This window comes from Caretta caretta, chromosome 10 (genome assembly GCF_965140235.1).
Source record: "Caretta caretta isolate rCarCar2 chromosome 10, rCarCar1.hap1, whole genome shotgun sequence".
NCBI classification, from domain to species: Eukaryota; Metazoa; Chordata; order Testudines; family Cheloniidae; genus Caretta; species Caretta caretta.
The window spans coordinates 26,421,438-26,437,172 of record NC_134215.1 but is presented as its reverse complement, the minus strand read 5'-3'; the positions used below and the strand labels follow the sequence as shown (position 1 = coordinate 26,437,172).

The 15,735-nt window shown below is 42.6% G+C and overlaps 1 long non-coding RNA gene across 2 annotated transcripts in view; it reads right to left on the bottom strand.

Annotated features, from left to right (window-relative positions):
- Positions 1-8,562: 8,562 nt before the first annotated feature.
- The window catches only part of LOC125643948 (uncharacterized), a 43,559-nt gene continuing 36,386 nt past the window's right edge, over positions 8,563-15,735 (bottom strand). For both annotated transcript variants that reach the window (XR_012670160.1, XR_007358873.2), the window contains one exon: positions 8,563-10,973. This is a non-coding gene — a long non-coding RNA (uncharacterized LOC125643948). The remainder of the gene's footprint in view (positions 10,974-15,735) is intronic.

The following is a 15,735-nucleotide window of genomic DNA, read 5'->3' as shown; positions in this document are numbered from 1 at the left end:
AGTGAGCTGTAGCTCACGAAAGCTTATGCTCAAATAAATTGGTTAGTTTCTAAGGTGCCACAAGACCTCCTTTTCTTTTTGCGGATACAGACTAACATGGCTGCTAGTCTGAAACTGGTGTTCTAGGCTCCTGGGGAACTTGACTAAGAATGGGAACAATTAACTGACAATGGGAACGTTAGCAGCCTGCCTACTTAGTTGTTACATTTCTGCTCTGCCTCAGGGGACAGAGCCTGGCTCACAAAGCCCTTCCCCTCCAAGCCAGGAGCGTCACAAAAGCGAGTGAGAGGGACAGTGTGTCACAGGCACATGCCCAGTCCTGCCTCCTTGATGTCTCTCCATGCACACCCAGCCCCCCCCCACCCCTCCGCGCACCGATCTACATCTCTGCCAGCTGCTCTGGGCAGGCGTGCCCAGGTTGCCAGGGAAGGGGCACAAATTTAGTTGCTCCACCATTTTTCTGTGGGGAGCAAAGAAATCTGCAGATTGTATGAATTCTGCGCCCCCCAACAGTAACTCAACAATAAAGTGGATAGTCCCTGGAAGGCTTGCTCAGAGCAGTCTCTAACAGTGGATGTTGTACACTTGTTCTCTTCTTTTCAGTGTGCAGTTAGATGTTGCTGTATTACCCTGTAACTGAGGAAGGGAGCAACTACAAGAGCAAGGTCACCTCCCAGGCTATCACTGCGTATCAAATGGCTTGCTGATATTTCAAACCCCTAGCTTCAGGAATTCATTATCCTCACACCACAGTGCAGGTGCTCTCTCAGTGCTGTGTTCAGAACATAACATAGGAGCTTAAGGCTTGTCTTCACAACAGAATGTAATAGTGTCAGATGACCTTGAAGAGTCCAATTAACTAACATGATGCTGACTGGTTTCAGAGTAGCAGCCGTGTTAGTCTATATTCGCAAAAAGGAAAGGAGTACTTGTGGCACCTTAGCGACTAACAAATTTATTGTGATGAAGTGAGCTCACGAAAGCTTATGCCCAAATAAATTTGTTAGTCTCTAAGGTGTCACAAGTACTCCTTTTCATGATGCTGACTGTGACTCTTCAGTAAGTGCAGAGGGCTAGTTGTATGAAGTATTGCATCCACTCGCTATGCTTAAACCTGAGTGGGAGCAGGGTTTGACCATTCTAGCCAACTCAGTCCTGAACATGACCCATCCGTATCTATCCTGCCCCGTGAGTGATAATTGCATTAGTTATCTCATTTCTTCAAGATCCTGTTCCAACATGATATGATTCCATAGCAAAGACAAACCCTAAGGTAGAAATGTATTTTCATGACAAACCTCTATTTTTTAGTGTTTAGGTTGCAAAACACATCCATACAGGACTATTACTTGCTATACCGTTTCTTTCTTGATTTGTTTCCTCCTCAAAATGTGGTAATCCATATTCATTTTGGTCACACTTTATATTAAAGGTACATTCATATACAGTTTATAAAGTGTTAATAAAATGATTATGGATAACGAAACGGTTAATCAATTGTTATAGATTTTTAGAAAGCCCAATAGGTTGCAACTATCTGGAGTACCCTGTGCTGATGTGCATACAGCCATCTATAATACACCACTCATAAGTGTAACAAACTTATCACATCTATGAATCACTTATTACCCCCCTTTTAAACTATGTATAAATGAATGCTTAATATAAATGCTTAATATAATTTTTTTAAAAGAAAAATAACTGCCGGAGTCTTTCTCCACTGCCTCCCCCATGCCAGAGCTTTTCCCTGCTGCTCTGGAGTCTTTCATGAAGTGGGGAAAGTCTCCGGCAGCGCCTGTGGTGGGGAAAGGCTCCGGCAGTAGGAGGTAGCAGTGTAAACATGGGAGGCACTGCATGGGTGATTAGAGAGCTGTGTAAGTTATATAATCTAAGGTTCTGGTGTGTCTTTACTCACTTAAGCTGTGTTTCACCATCTATACTGCTATTAATAGCCATGCTATCTGGGCATGTAGTATACATAGTCTACATGCTGGTGTAAATGTAGACATAACCTATGATAAAAGATCTCCTATAGCTGTGAAATTTGTAGTTATCCCACATGTGCAACAATCAATGTCTGCATAGAAAATGAAAGCTTTGTAACACTCTGTCCTAAAGGGTTTCATAAAATGTTGTGAGAGGAATGGGTAATATTGCTTATAGCTAAGGGTGCTCAATGCTTTCCAAGAGAGGACCCTGTTTTCAGTAGCTTATAATTTTGCCAGGTTTTAACCCTTCAAGCTGAAAATTGTCACGCTGCGTGTCTGCCTCAAGCTGAATTTTTCTGGTAAGTTTCAGCAAAAGTGGTTCAGCCATTTCCAAAACTGGAATTGGGAAAAGAACTGTTTTTCCCATGTCAAGCAAATTCTTAAACCATTTAATTGGGAAGCTCTGGTGCCTCCATGCTTTTGGATTTGAAATGGGGCAGGGAGGCTGCATTAGTGCCAGGGATATGCCTTTTGCTGTCCCTGTGAGAAGTTGTACAAGTTATGAGCATCAGAAAAAATTCAGTTTGCACATGCTCAGTAGAGAGCTAGGGCTGGGCGGCTAAATTTTCCAGAGATTCTATCTGCACTGGGTATGATCCAGCCCAAGACTGCAGGTCTTAAGTAGTGCTTTCCCTACAGCTGCTTCTTCAAGCAACAGTAGCTCCAGACACAGGTATGGAGAACAGGCATCCTGTCTCTCCTGTGCTCACAATGTTCCTTCTTCCCCCACTGAAGCCCGCAGCAGGAGGTGGAAACAGGCTGCTTTGAATGCAGAGGGAGGAGGAAAGATGGGGGGCCAGGGCAGGGGTCAGGGAGGGAGGGTGTATTGAGAATTATCCACATTCGCAATTGGCTGTTAGATGAATTAACAATCCCCCGCCCCTTGTTGTTTAAAGGAGTCTTTAATGACCACAGTTGGTTTTAACTGAGCTTCATCCCAAAGACATCTCCCCTAAATCAGATAATTCCATGTGGATTTATGGTGAATGCAGATACCAGTCAGGTCCCAACAAGATTTTAGTTCTATTTTCATGGCATGTCTGTGGTATTAGAATCTAATCTTGTCAGTCGTTGCTTGCATCCAGACATATTAGCTGTTACTAGAGGGGATATCAATTTGCCGTGACTTTGAGGGAAAGTTAATGCATATGATTTTCTATTACTTAAAAGAGGCTCCAATATAGTCACCATTAGTGTATGTGGAAATGGTAAATACAGAAACCGGGTGTAATCCCAGTATAACTCTAAAGAAGAAAACATTTAATTATCGATCTGCTGGCACTGTACATTCAGGTTTACTCAGACTTGGAAAAGAATGGAATTCATTTTGAAAAAGGTCAACTAGCTACAGTACAAATATTTCTGTGTTTTTTTTAAGGAAACACAGAGAAATGTGTTTTATATAGGCCAAATGGTGATGGCTTGTGTTTGCAGTATCTTTATTGGTCAGGGGGTTTGTATTCATGTGTGAGATACCTTGGGAGTTTGCTGGATGGCACTGGAGACTATTGATATGTAGCTAAGCTAAGTGGTTCTTTGAAATGCAGTCATTGGTTAGTTAGAAATTCCAGAAATAAACAAGCTATTAGCTGTTGCTCTGACTTAATCAGAATGGTCTTGATTCAGGGAAGCACTTATGCATGTTCTTAAATCCATCCTTATTCAGGGAAGGGCTTAAGCCTCATTGACTTCAAAGGGAGTTAAGCATGTGCTTGAGTGCTTGTGGGAATAAGGATGCTTCCCTGCATCCAAGCTAGTACATACAAAATCCTGGAGGGTTTAGATGTACAATCTATTTTATCTGAACTTCCAAATTTTGTGGGATTTAGATTAATGGTTCTAGCTAATTTCTAATTAAAAACATATCCAACTCGTAACATTAGAAGCCAAAGAATGCCCAGCTCCTGGTGATGGAACTCACCAGCATCTTCATGTCTACAGCAAAGGGCAGTAACACCTCATAATGTACCCAAGCACTGGAGGAGGTGACCAGGCATTTTATCTCAGTACCTTTGTGTCTGTAGCACTAACATTCTCCTAATGTTTGTGTTAGTTTTGTGACACAACACACATATATTTATTTTGATTCTCTTTTAATTGCCCCTGGCTTTTTTCTTCAAAATGAAGACAACAAAACAGATACATATCCATGAGCAAGCAGACAAGTGGATATAAAAGAGATGCACACAGTATTCCTCTGTTGGCAGTACCAAAAAGAAAGGTCATGAAAAGCCCCATAAACAGCCTATATTACCAGGAAAGAATGCCTCAGTAAGTGTCTAACAGAGAGCTCCCCAGCTCCCAGTAGCCGTTAAGAGCAGAATTTCATATTCAGCCATTAGAACATAAAGCTTTTTAATGAACGGAAGATGTTTTTAGTCAAATTGTTTTCCTTTCATATTTGTTTCCTCCACTTGAACAAAATGGATATGACAAATGAGTTCCTAAGCTTATGTAAAAAAGTCACTGTTTAAGTGGACAGTGTGAATCATAATTAACAAAAAATGCTGTTTAAATGGAAACAATCCAGACATCATTAAAATAAAGTAGAATTCCTTTAGGGAGAAATTATTTCTGGTTTGATTTCTATCAAAATGACTTTGACTTTCAGAATTCTTTTACAAAATGTTTCCTGAGGCTTTGCCTTTGTGAAGGGTATTTAAACAAAGGAGCTATTTGCTTCTAAACAGGAGGAATCTAATAAAAGATTCCATTCAAGTTAAGTATCTCTGCCTCTTTTTTAACAGAAGCATTTCTTTATTATTTTATATTGTTTTAAAACGTCACCAGATTAGCACATAAATCTTCATTGTGGCCTCTTGACAATCTCATTAATTTTCTGTGAATATTTCAGTCTAAAGATAAGATATAATTCCATGAAGGTAATTTATTTCAAAATCAGGTGGTTTGTATTTTTAATTCTTTGGGTTTTTTTAAATGAATACAATATTGATTGTATACTCCTGAACTCAGTTTTCCCTGTGGATATTGCATGATTACAGATCAATATTATAAAGAGTGTAAAATGTAGAAGGCCTGATTCTACTCTTATGAACATCAGTGTAAATCAGGAGTAACTTCACTAGAGCCACATTAGGATAAAAAACAATGTACACCAAAAGAAACCAGGCCCAAAGGCTTCTTCAGAATTTTAAAAGCAAAGGGATTGATCCTCATTTACATTAGGGCAGTGGTTCTCAACCAGGGTACATGTACCCTGAGGGTACGCAGAGGTCTTCCAGGGGGTACATCAACTCATCTAGATATTTGCCTAGTTTTACAATAGGCTACATAAAAAGCACTAGCAAAGTCAGTACAAACTAAAATTTCATACAGACAATGACTTGTTTATACTGCTCTATATACTATACACTGAAATGTAAGTACACTATTTATATTCCAATTGATTTATTTTATAATTATGTTGTAAAAATGAGAAAGTTAGCAATTTTTCAGTAATCATGTGCTGTGACACTTGTATTTTTATGTTTGATTTTGTTAGCAAATAGTTTTTAAGTGAAGTGAAACTTGGGGTACGCAAGGCAAATCAGACTCCCAAAGGGGGTACAGTAATCTGGAAAGGCTGAGAGCCGCTGCACTAGGGCCCCTTTACATTGCTGGAGTGCTGTGACAGAGCTTTAGTGTAAATGAGAATTAGGGTCAACACACTGAACCTTACATCCCGTTAGTTCTATAATACTTGGGCCTGATTGACCACTGTGTCACTCTGGCTTTCCACCAGTGTGGCTACTTTGAAATAAGTGTAGCAAATAGGCACCCACTTTTCACAGATGGGATCTTTACAGCTCTTGTGCTATTTAGCCCAACTGACCATCCTCATGCAGTGAGACCTGCATAAACTGGACTGATGCAGTGATGAATCAGGTCCCTTACATACAGGGCCGGATTAACCTTTTGTGGGCCCGGCAGCAAACTTATTTGTGGGCCCCCATGGGAGTAATGGAGCATGGCGCGGAGAGGTCAGTCCCCAGAGCGAGGGGCCAGCCAGCTCCGCCCGGCCCAGTGCGAGGGCACTATTTACAAACCGGCAGGTACCAGACACACACTGGCTCGCCCGGCCCTGTGCTGCCAGCATGCCCCTTCCCCTCGGGGGGTGGGCCCATGCCGTGCCACACAGCCCCCCCCCCCCAACATCCTCCCAACTCCCTATGGCCAGAGCCCCCCCAGACCCACTGTGCCCAGCGCCCCCCCATCCCCTTCCACACAAATGCATAGCGCCTTGCACAACACCATTCCTGCCCAGCATCCCCCTGCCCATAGCCCCACCACAACTGCCCAGCACCTCCCACAAACCCCCCACTCCCTAGTGCCCCAACACACAGATCTTCCCTTCCCTTTCACAGCCCAGCACTGCCCCTACAAGAAACCCACTCCCCCACGCCCTGCCTCTGGTCACACTCACCGGCCCTGCTGGGAGGCAACTGTGTGCCAGCAGTGCAGCCAGAGCTGGTACCAGGGTAGGGAATCGCTCTGGTTCCTCAGGAGTGGTGTGATCAGCCAGGCCAGGGCCTGCCCTGGCCGGGCTCCCTCAAGATGCACTTCTCCTGGAGGGGCCCAGCCAAGCTCCCCGCATTGTCCTGTTTCCCCCCTTACCCCCCCCACACCACCACCCCCCAGGCTGAGACTGGCCAGGCTTCTGCACCAGTCCCAGGCTGCTCAGCTCCTGGAGGACAGGTGGGGTCCTACAGGTGGTGGGAAGCAGACTGCCCGGAGCCGGAAGTGCACTAGGGTCCAGCCAGGGGGCAGAAAGGAGCAGGGGGGCAGGCCAAGAGGAGCAGGGGGTGGGCAGGGGGAGCCAGAGGGATCTCAGGGCACAATGCAAGTGGAGCAGGCCAGGGCCCCTTCTGAGCATGGGCCCGGCTCCATGGAGCCACTGGAGCCATTGTAAACCCGGGACTGCTTACATACACCGAAGCTGTTTGCTTTCTCTACATCTCCATCATTAAATTTCCGATACATTCCCAGCAAACTGCCCTAAGAGCAGCATTCTATGCTGGGGGGTACTTGCATGTTTGGGGCCTGATCCTCCACAGCCTTGTACTTATGTACTCATTTACATGTGTAAAAAGTGGGGGTAAAGTGCTACCAAATCTGCATTCTCCATTCACTTATCCCAGTGGCAGTGTTTTACTTCAACTTAGCTGTATCTTGAGTAAGCTTTGCTGCTGCTTTTCCTGTTTTATCCATCCTTTTGCAAAGCAACAACCGGCATTTTGTGGGACTTAGCCTGCAACTCTGCTGTCTCTTTGCAACCTTTATGGGGACCTTGCAGCGGAGTGGGGAAAGGGAGGAGCCAGTCAAACTCTCTGATCTTCTTCCCCAGGGAGATACATTAGCGCTGAGAGAGGCTATGTCAGCCACTGGACTGAAGTGAGTCTGAAGCATCTCCAATGCTGACCTCTCACTAATATATTTTGTGCACAGTCTACTACTGGGTCCCCATGTTGGATGCCTGAGTACATACTGTAAATATAGACTAGCAAACAATATCCTAAGTTTGTCTGCTCTCTACTCCTCTACTGAGGAAATAATCAACTTCTAAAATACAGCTCCTGGAGCCTGGACAATACCATACAAGTCAAATATTGTGGCTGTATTTTTAAAAGATTGGCTATATATAGCCAATAATAACTCTGTGCATAGTCCACTACTGGGTCTCCATATTGGATGCCTGAGTGCATACTGTAAATATAGATTAGGAAACAATATCCTGAGTCTGTCTGCATTATAATGAGGGTATTACTATTATATGTGTGAAAGCATGAGCTGGTCAGCCTCGGGGGCAGGAAGGATATTTTTCTCCATATACAGCGGTGAACAATTATCTTAGTGCTCTGGGGTTTCCTTCACTTTCCTATGAAATATTGGGTATTAGCTACTGGAGAGCTCAGGCTATTGTTGGACTAGTGGCCTGATTAGGTATAGTTGAGTCTATGTTCCTACAGCAAAATGTTTTCTGCATGATAATATCCAATTTCACTGTTCCTGTTGTATCGTTCATCAGGTTCAAATACTTGTGCTTGCAAACCAACGTTAGCACCTGAAATAATGAGAGAAATTGCATGAGATGGGAGCAACCTTCCTTCTGGTGGCTTGGACCTTTAGCAAATATAAAAAGCAATTTCCTGCATTGTCTGAGGAGTTTCAAAAACATGCAGAGCAGAGTGTACAGAAAGCAGCTTTCAAAGATGATTTTGGAAATTGCTAGTATTTGAAACCAGCTGGTGTAACAAGGTTATTGATGTGAAGAGAGAATTGCTGCCTGGAGACATGTATTAGAGGGATCAGAAGATGTTGCAAGCAAGTTCAATATCAGTTGCTATTTTTTATAGTGATTTCATTGCAACATTGACCATTGAGAACAACCACCCTTCATTTAACCAGCTAGGCAACTTCTTCGCCCCCCACCCTTTTAATCTTCCAGTGGAGGCAGCTGAATAATACTCTTTTTTTCAAGGCAAGTACCTGATATATTACATCAATCACTAGAGTTTCTTGTAAGATCCACATTATACTTTAAACCTTGACCTTAAAAGCAATATCAGCATAATAATTTGTAGATATCTGAAGGATTTAATACTAGATCTAGGGAGCAAGGTGTAGAGGGCTTCTGTTATGAACCGTGACAAGTAGGAATAAGATTCTAATGTTCTCCCACAGGGACTGCATTTTCTTTTTCCCCAAAGTTTTTTCGAAGTGGTTATATTGGCTTTTAAGGGGACACATACCCATCTGTACAGTTCTCAGCTTAAGTAATAATAAGCAGTAATAGTAGCTACCAGGCAGACAGCCTTGGAGAGAGATGTGAGGTTCCCACACCAACTATATCATGGAGAGTAGCAGTGGAGACATCATTGCATCATCCAACCATGGTCTGGCAGGATCTCCCACCCCTAGGGGTTTGAAAGTAGTTCAGTCTTCATGGCCTGCTCATTCCTTGCCTCACCCCTGAGACTGTCAACAAGGTGACAGCTAGTGGTTTTGAAATGTTGGCTTCTGTGATGGGTTCACCTGTCTATGGGGAAATGGGCTGTGACCATCAACTCACTTTCACATAGGCTGCAAAATGTTCTTCAGGTTATAATGACTTTAGGTCCTAGAAGAGTCTGGATCCCTAGCCATTTACCAGTATCTCCAGTCCTAGAAGAGTCTGGATCCATAGCCATTTACCAGTATCTCCAGTCCTAGAAGAGTCTCACTCTGTAACCACTTAGTCTGCTATCCAATTCACTTGCATGTGATGCCAAAAAACTTTCAGCCCTTCTTCTGCATACATAAAACATGGGTAAACAAAACAGCCCCCAATCAAGTATATTTCCCTAATGCGCAAATGTCACTAATGCCTAGCAAGGCCATTGCGCTCTTCTCACATGAGGAGTTCATTTATCCCCATTACACTTCTCTGGACAAATCTTTAGCTCTCAAAATTTTGTTGATCAACACCTGTGACAAATGCACAGAATGTTAATGCACTCATGAGGGTCATTGTTCAAGAGCTTTTGAATGACTCGTGCTCTGGGTCACCTGTGTCCAGAGCCACTCATGGAACTGGGTGAACCTTAAGTTCTTTGCAGGCAGTTTTCTGTCCATGGCAGTTCTTCTTGATGGTTGTTTTCCCTCAGCTGTAGCGTAGCCAATTGTGGCTGGGATTTTCAAAAGAACCCAAGGGATTTATGCACCCAGTTCCCATTGCATTTCAGTGGTATTTGAGTGCCTAACCCCCTTGGTCTCCTTTGAAATTCCCAGCACATGTGTGTTCTCTTCCTGGTATTTCATAGAAGGAGCCACATATTCTGACCACTGATTTCAGAAAATAAAAATTGCTGTTGACTGGAAAACAATTAAATAATGTAAACATTCAGTTTTGTTGGCTTTTGTCTTAATCTCAGCATGCCTCAGACACACACGAGAACATAGCAGTTTCGGCTGAATTATCCAGATGGAATCTCTTCTAGTTCACCTGACAAAATTGCTATCTTTGAACCAGGGGAAAAGACTAACTTGGGAAAGGTTGTTCAAGTGGTTAAGCACAGGACTGGGATTTAGAAGATCTGTATTCTCTTCCCAGCTCTGTCCCAGACTTTTTACTTGGCCTTGGGCAAAACACTTAACTTCTTTGACCCACAATTTCTCCATTTTTAAATGGAGTGATAATAGCTATCTCTTAGGGATGTTTCAAAGGTCTGTGCATTCATGTTTAAAACACACAGATCCTCAGACAAAAGGTGCTATACTTGTTCAACATATTCTTGTTATTCACAAAACTCTTGACAAAAATTTTCTCTTCCTCGCTGATCTCTTGCTGATGAGCCAAGTCATTGCATGAGTTCCCCTTCAGGGGATGTCACAGGATTTCGGCTGTAGCCTGTTTATCAAGGGGTTGCTCCAACCGCCACTGAAGTCTGTGGGTATCTTTCCACTGATGTAAATGAGACCTGGATCGGGCTTTAGAAAACATAACCATAGCCAAGATAGGGTAATTGGTGCCTTAGAACCATGTACAATGATTAGTGAGACAGCGAGATCTCAATAAAAACAGTCAGGTGACTGAGTGAGTGACTAAGGACCTCCCTTCCTCCTTGCAATATTTTATAAATAAGGATGGCTGAATTAGTGCTTTATTCTAATGAGCATTCTGAATGACAAAGAGTTGGATCTTACTTCCTGTGTAGTGTCTCCGGATTTAGCCCTCCAAAATGTATCCATTGTTGGAAAAAAGGCATATTGTCTCAAGGAATACATGTGTACTGTGCACAAAGAAACACTTCTCCTGTAATCTACTGTGCTATTTCTGCCAGTATTTATGTTTGAATAGCATTTTTCCACTCCACTTCTCCATGCTTCTCAATCCAGTAGTGAAGTTGTCATAATCTTGCATTTATGACATCGTCCGTTGTCCTTGAATTTATTGTGATATGACAAACATAGCATTCAGACCTATAGGATCATCCAAAAGTAGTTGAGCTGTGAAAGAAAGAAAGACTTTGGTTGAACTCCTATTTTTAAGGTCATCAGTAGAGGTGACTAGGACAGCTATGAAACACATTTATAATGGCATATTTTCTATAGCGGTTAAATCCTTATTTAAGACAGTGCTAAAAGTCCTCCCTGGTTGAGGTAAAATCAGTCATCAAAGAGAAAATCAGTTGTTTTTTGACATGTACATTTTATTTTAGGGGACACAACTGAAGCCTGCTTATTATTTCCCTGGTTTGGTCTATTCCTGGGTCGAGTTTTCAAAATGGGGGCTTCATGTAGCATACCTACTCCATGCAAGTTCTTTATAATCATTTACACAAAGTAATTTCTGTTACGGCAAAACTGAAAACTATAAAGTACCCCCACCAAATGTTTTGATCTCAGCACATTTTCATGGTGTGCGGAAATCTGCACAATTCCTGAATGAATTTAATAAATAACATGTCATTCAGCTATTGGCTGGATTATAGCACATGGCATAAACTCAAGCAGTCAGCTGACCTCTCATTCCCCCCACTTTACCAATTCTGTTCAGTGTGAGCAGTTACAGAAGTTTTTTTAAAACCATTAATAGAACACAGGCAGAAGATGATGAATTAAGGGAGCCTCCATTAATTTTTCATTTTGACAGATTATCGTCCGTCAAAAGGCAGAGGAGATGCCTCTTGTACACAGAGCTAGGGAGCTTGTTCTTTGTAACATAGGCTTAAGTTTTTCACATGAATTAGGTAGTGGGCACCAAAAGGATAAAAAATTCATGACAATCTATAATTTACATGCTGGAAGATAAATAATGAACTAAATCCTGTCATTAAATTGGTCTTTCATTTTTCTTAATCCCTGGGGTGATGAATCTGATTTTGCAACAACATTTAGTATAAATTGATTTTTTTTTTTTTTGGTGGGGGCAAAGCTGTTAAATATACCTTTGTTATAAATAGCTTAAGCTGTACGGTACATTGCCTTAGGCTCAAAGATACACCAGGCTATTAATGTAATATTACATTAAGATTGACATTAATTAAAGTCAATATTAACATCACCTTTTATAAACCAGGCTAAGCTACAAAAAAAATCATAAATACTGTAGGGTTTGGTTTAATTAACTTGGCTTTTTCTTTAGAAAAGAAAAAAAAAGAAATAAAATTACTGATATACAGTGACACCTCCTTTATCCAAATGGAATTAATGTGGATAAATGGGGGTTTTCAAATTGTTTAATACACATCAAGGGACATGACCTCATTTCACATAAATTAGGCTTTTTCTGATAGCTGAGGTTAGGGTAAGTGAAGTTTCACTGTGTATAATAAATAATAAAAGTGGAAACCTTAAAAGAAAAGCTTAACAATTCCAGCTCTAGGATAAACAGCTCAGCTCGTAAATTTCATGGTGTTCTGTTTCGAAAAGACTGAAAGAACTCCGGGTATGTAAAATGGAAACCCTTTTGTTACTCCCTCTTGTTTCTTTATAGAAATTAGTGTACACATCGTGTGGCCTGGTTGACAGCTCTGTAAATTACCGTACCTATGTGTGTGTCTAGATATACACCACAAGACATTGCCCACATCATTCCCTGCATCTCAAGCAATTGGGCTGCTTTCAAGATAAACTTTCCTTTAAAAGAATAAGGCCCTGATCCTGTAAGCTGTTTCACCTGTGTGAACCTCTTCCCCCATGCAAAACCCCACAGAAGTCATTAGGACTCTGCAGGGGGTACTCCTGGATGGAACAGCCTCTCTAGCCACCGGCCTAGCATACAGTGAAATATTAGGTGCCAACTTCCTCTCTACCCGGGGGGTGCTCGACCCTTCCACTGCAGGCCCTATCCCCATTCCACCCTAAACCCACCACCTCTTCCCGCCCTCATTTCACCCCCACTCACGCCTTCCCCAAGGCCGCACCCTGCCCTGCCTCTTCCCACTCCGCCTCTTTCTGCCCCCTGCCCTGAGCGTGCCCCGTCCCAGCACCTCCTGCATGCAGCAGAACAGGTGATCTGCGGCAGGCGGGACGTGCTGGGAGGGAGGGGGTGAAGTTGATCAGTGGGGCTGCTGGCGGGCAGGAGGCACTGTGGGTGGAGGAGCTGGCTGCTGGTGGGTGCTAAGCACCTGCTAATGTTTTTCTGTGAGTGCTCCAGCCTTGGAGCACCCACTGAGTCATGCCTATGAGTGAAATCCTAGCACTGAGACATATGTGGCCCATACACCTCCCCTGAGAACACACTCTCCTCTCTCTATCTCAAGGAGGAGGAAACCCTTATTTGACTTCCCCTAACTCAAGTGGTTTCCGTCCTTTTTGGGCAATTGGCACGCAGAGCAGAAAGGGCACAGAACATCAGGCTATGTTATCCTATTCAAAAGGATCAGCTGAACTAACTGAAGCTGAGCAACCCCTGGTTGCAATTAGTAATGATAAATAAAGCAGAGAATGTAATCACCTCCATTCAAGGAAATCTAATCAGCACAGCTTTGGTCATCCTTCTTTATCAGATTGGCTATGGAACAAATCATTAATGATGATTACAGAAGCTGAAAGCTGAAGTCCATTTAGCTTGGATGTACTGGAAAACAGGTATCTTAATGCACTACTAACCATATCCTTTTCAATAATGGAGAACATTGTCGTGCTGGCAAAGGTCAGGTGGTTTTAGAACCTGCTGCAATATAAAAGGGAACTGCTGTACACAGCAGGATTTGCCATTTGATCTGAAGTGACGATTTGTTTGTTTCTTTGTTGGAATTGTTGCTAGAGGCAGGTAACCTAATCTAGTTAACTAAATGCATTCGGTCTCATTCTTATCTCAGTTACCATGGTTTAATTTCATTGACTTTAGTGGAGCTACTCCTGATTTACATGGTACAGGATCAGAATCAGGCTAATTAATTTAATGGTTGAGCCATGCCTCAATTAGAAATCTACCATTGATTATCAAGACATTCCTCCTTATGGAAAGATGCAGTCCTTGATGTGGCACTCTAACAGGCAATCCTACATGCAAAGAGTCAAGTGAAATTTATAGGGGGGATCAGTGATTTTGCTGGAGAGTCCTTTTCGCATCATTTTGTAACTTTCTGACAAAAAGAAAAAGAGGACTTGTGGCACCTTAGAGACTAATACATTTATTTGACCATGAGCTTTCATGAGCTACAGCTCACTTCATCGGATGCATTCAGTGGAAAATACAGTGGGGAGATTTATATACATAGAGAACATGAAACAATGGGTGTTACCATACACACTGTAACGAGAGTGATCCCTTCAACTAGAAACTTTTCCATGCTTCGCCTTTTAGGTACTCAACTTGAGACACCTTCAAGGGGCTGGATTTTCTGACAGAGCTGAGCCCCCCACCCCCAACTCTTTGCAAACATGGCCACTTTGTGGGGTCTCAAACATCAGTAACTTTTGACAGTCTTGGCATTTAATCAGTAAGACTGCAGTAGGTTTGCATTTTACTGTTTCAGTGGCATTGTGGGATTTGGCTTGTTACGAAACTCTTCTAGCAGCGGTCAATGATAGATATTTTTTCCCATTCTGTGCATGGCTAGGAATTTACAGTGATTCCTCACAGATACTCACCTGTGGGGCAAGTGCATAGCCCCTTCGACTTCAGTGGAACTATGCAGTTTGCACTTGTTAAAGATATGGCTCATTATCTCAATCTATCTCTTTTACTTTTACAGGCATCCATTTTACAAGCACTCCCATTTCCAGAGCCCTCGTAAGCACGAGGCCCAAACACAGTTCCTGAGCACAAGGATTGCTCGTGCCCTACTCCCTAAGGGAGCACAACATCTGAAATGGGCCCCTGTCCCTACCCCATCCTCACACCAGCCTGCTGAGGGCGGCCAGCACAGTGGGGAGAGTAAGCCGCACTCAACGTAGGAGCATAGCAGTGAGCTCACTTCCCTTGTCCACCAGGAAAGAATTCTGCCAGGAGCCACCCCCAGTGGGGCTGTGCAGTTCTGCACTGCTCTTTGTTGTGAGCGATACCTAACGGGCACACTTGAGCCCACAAGCAACGGTATGTTTGCAAGTGGCAATTTGATTGTACAAGGATTAAACTCACTTAGATATAACAGCCACATTATCTCAAACCAGTGTGTAGTATTCTCCTAACTTTACGGAATCCAGAACTTGTATGTCTCTTTCTACACTGCTTATGTCCATCTTTTACACAAATACACTGAACTGGGTCCATAGCAGTCAATGGCTCAGTATCCCATCGCCTTGTATTTATATTGTGTGACTGTGATGTCCTGTGAAAGATACAGCTAGGTGCAAGCTAATGTACTGTGATACATTTTAAAATCATGTCTGTAGATCCTCTCTTGGCATCTCTCAGTCAGTTGCAGGAAATGTATCCTAAGGAGTTACCATAAAGAAAGCTGGACTAACGACAGATTGATTTAATGCAAGTTCATGCCATTAATTTCTAGAGATTGGTAGATTTGATTGAGCTTCCTGAGGAATATTACAAAAATGTTTCAGTTAATTCTAGACTGGAGTAATGATCAGTAGCTCCCTTTCATGATCCCCTTTCCTGCACAGGATTTTATACATGAAGATTTCCATACAAAACACAGTGCTTGACACCAAATTTTATTATATGCCATTGTGATGTCAGCACTAGCTGAATACAAAATGATATTGCACATGTAAAATTATCATTATCACTTTACATCACAATAAAGAGGCCTCATCTGCATTGTGCTAGACACTGTACAGATATCTAACAAAAAATGGT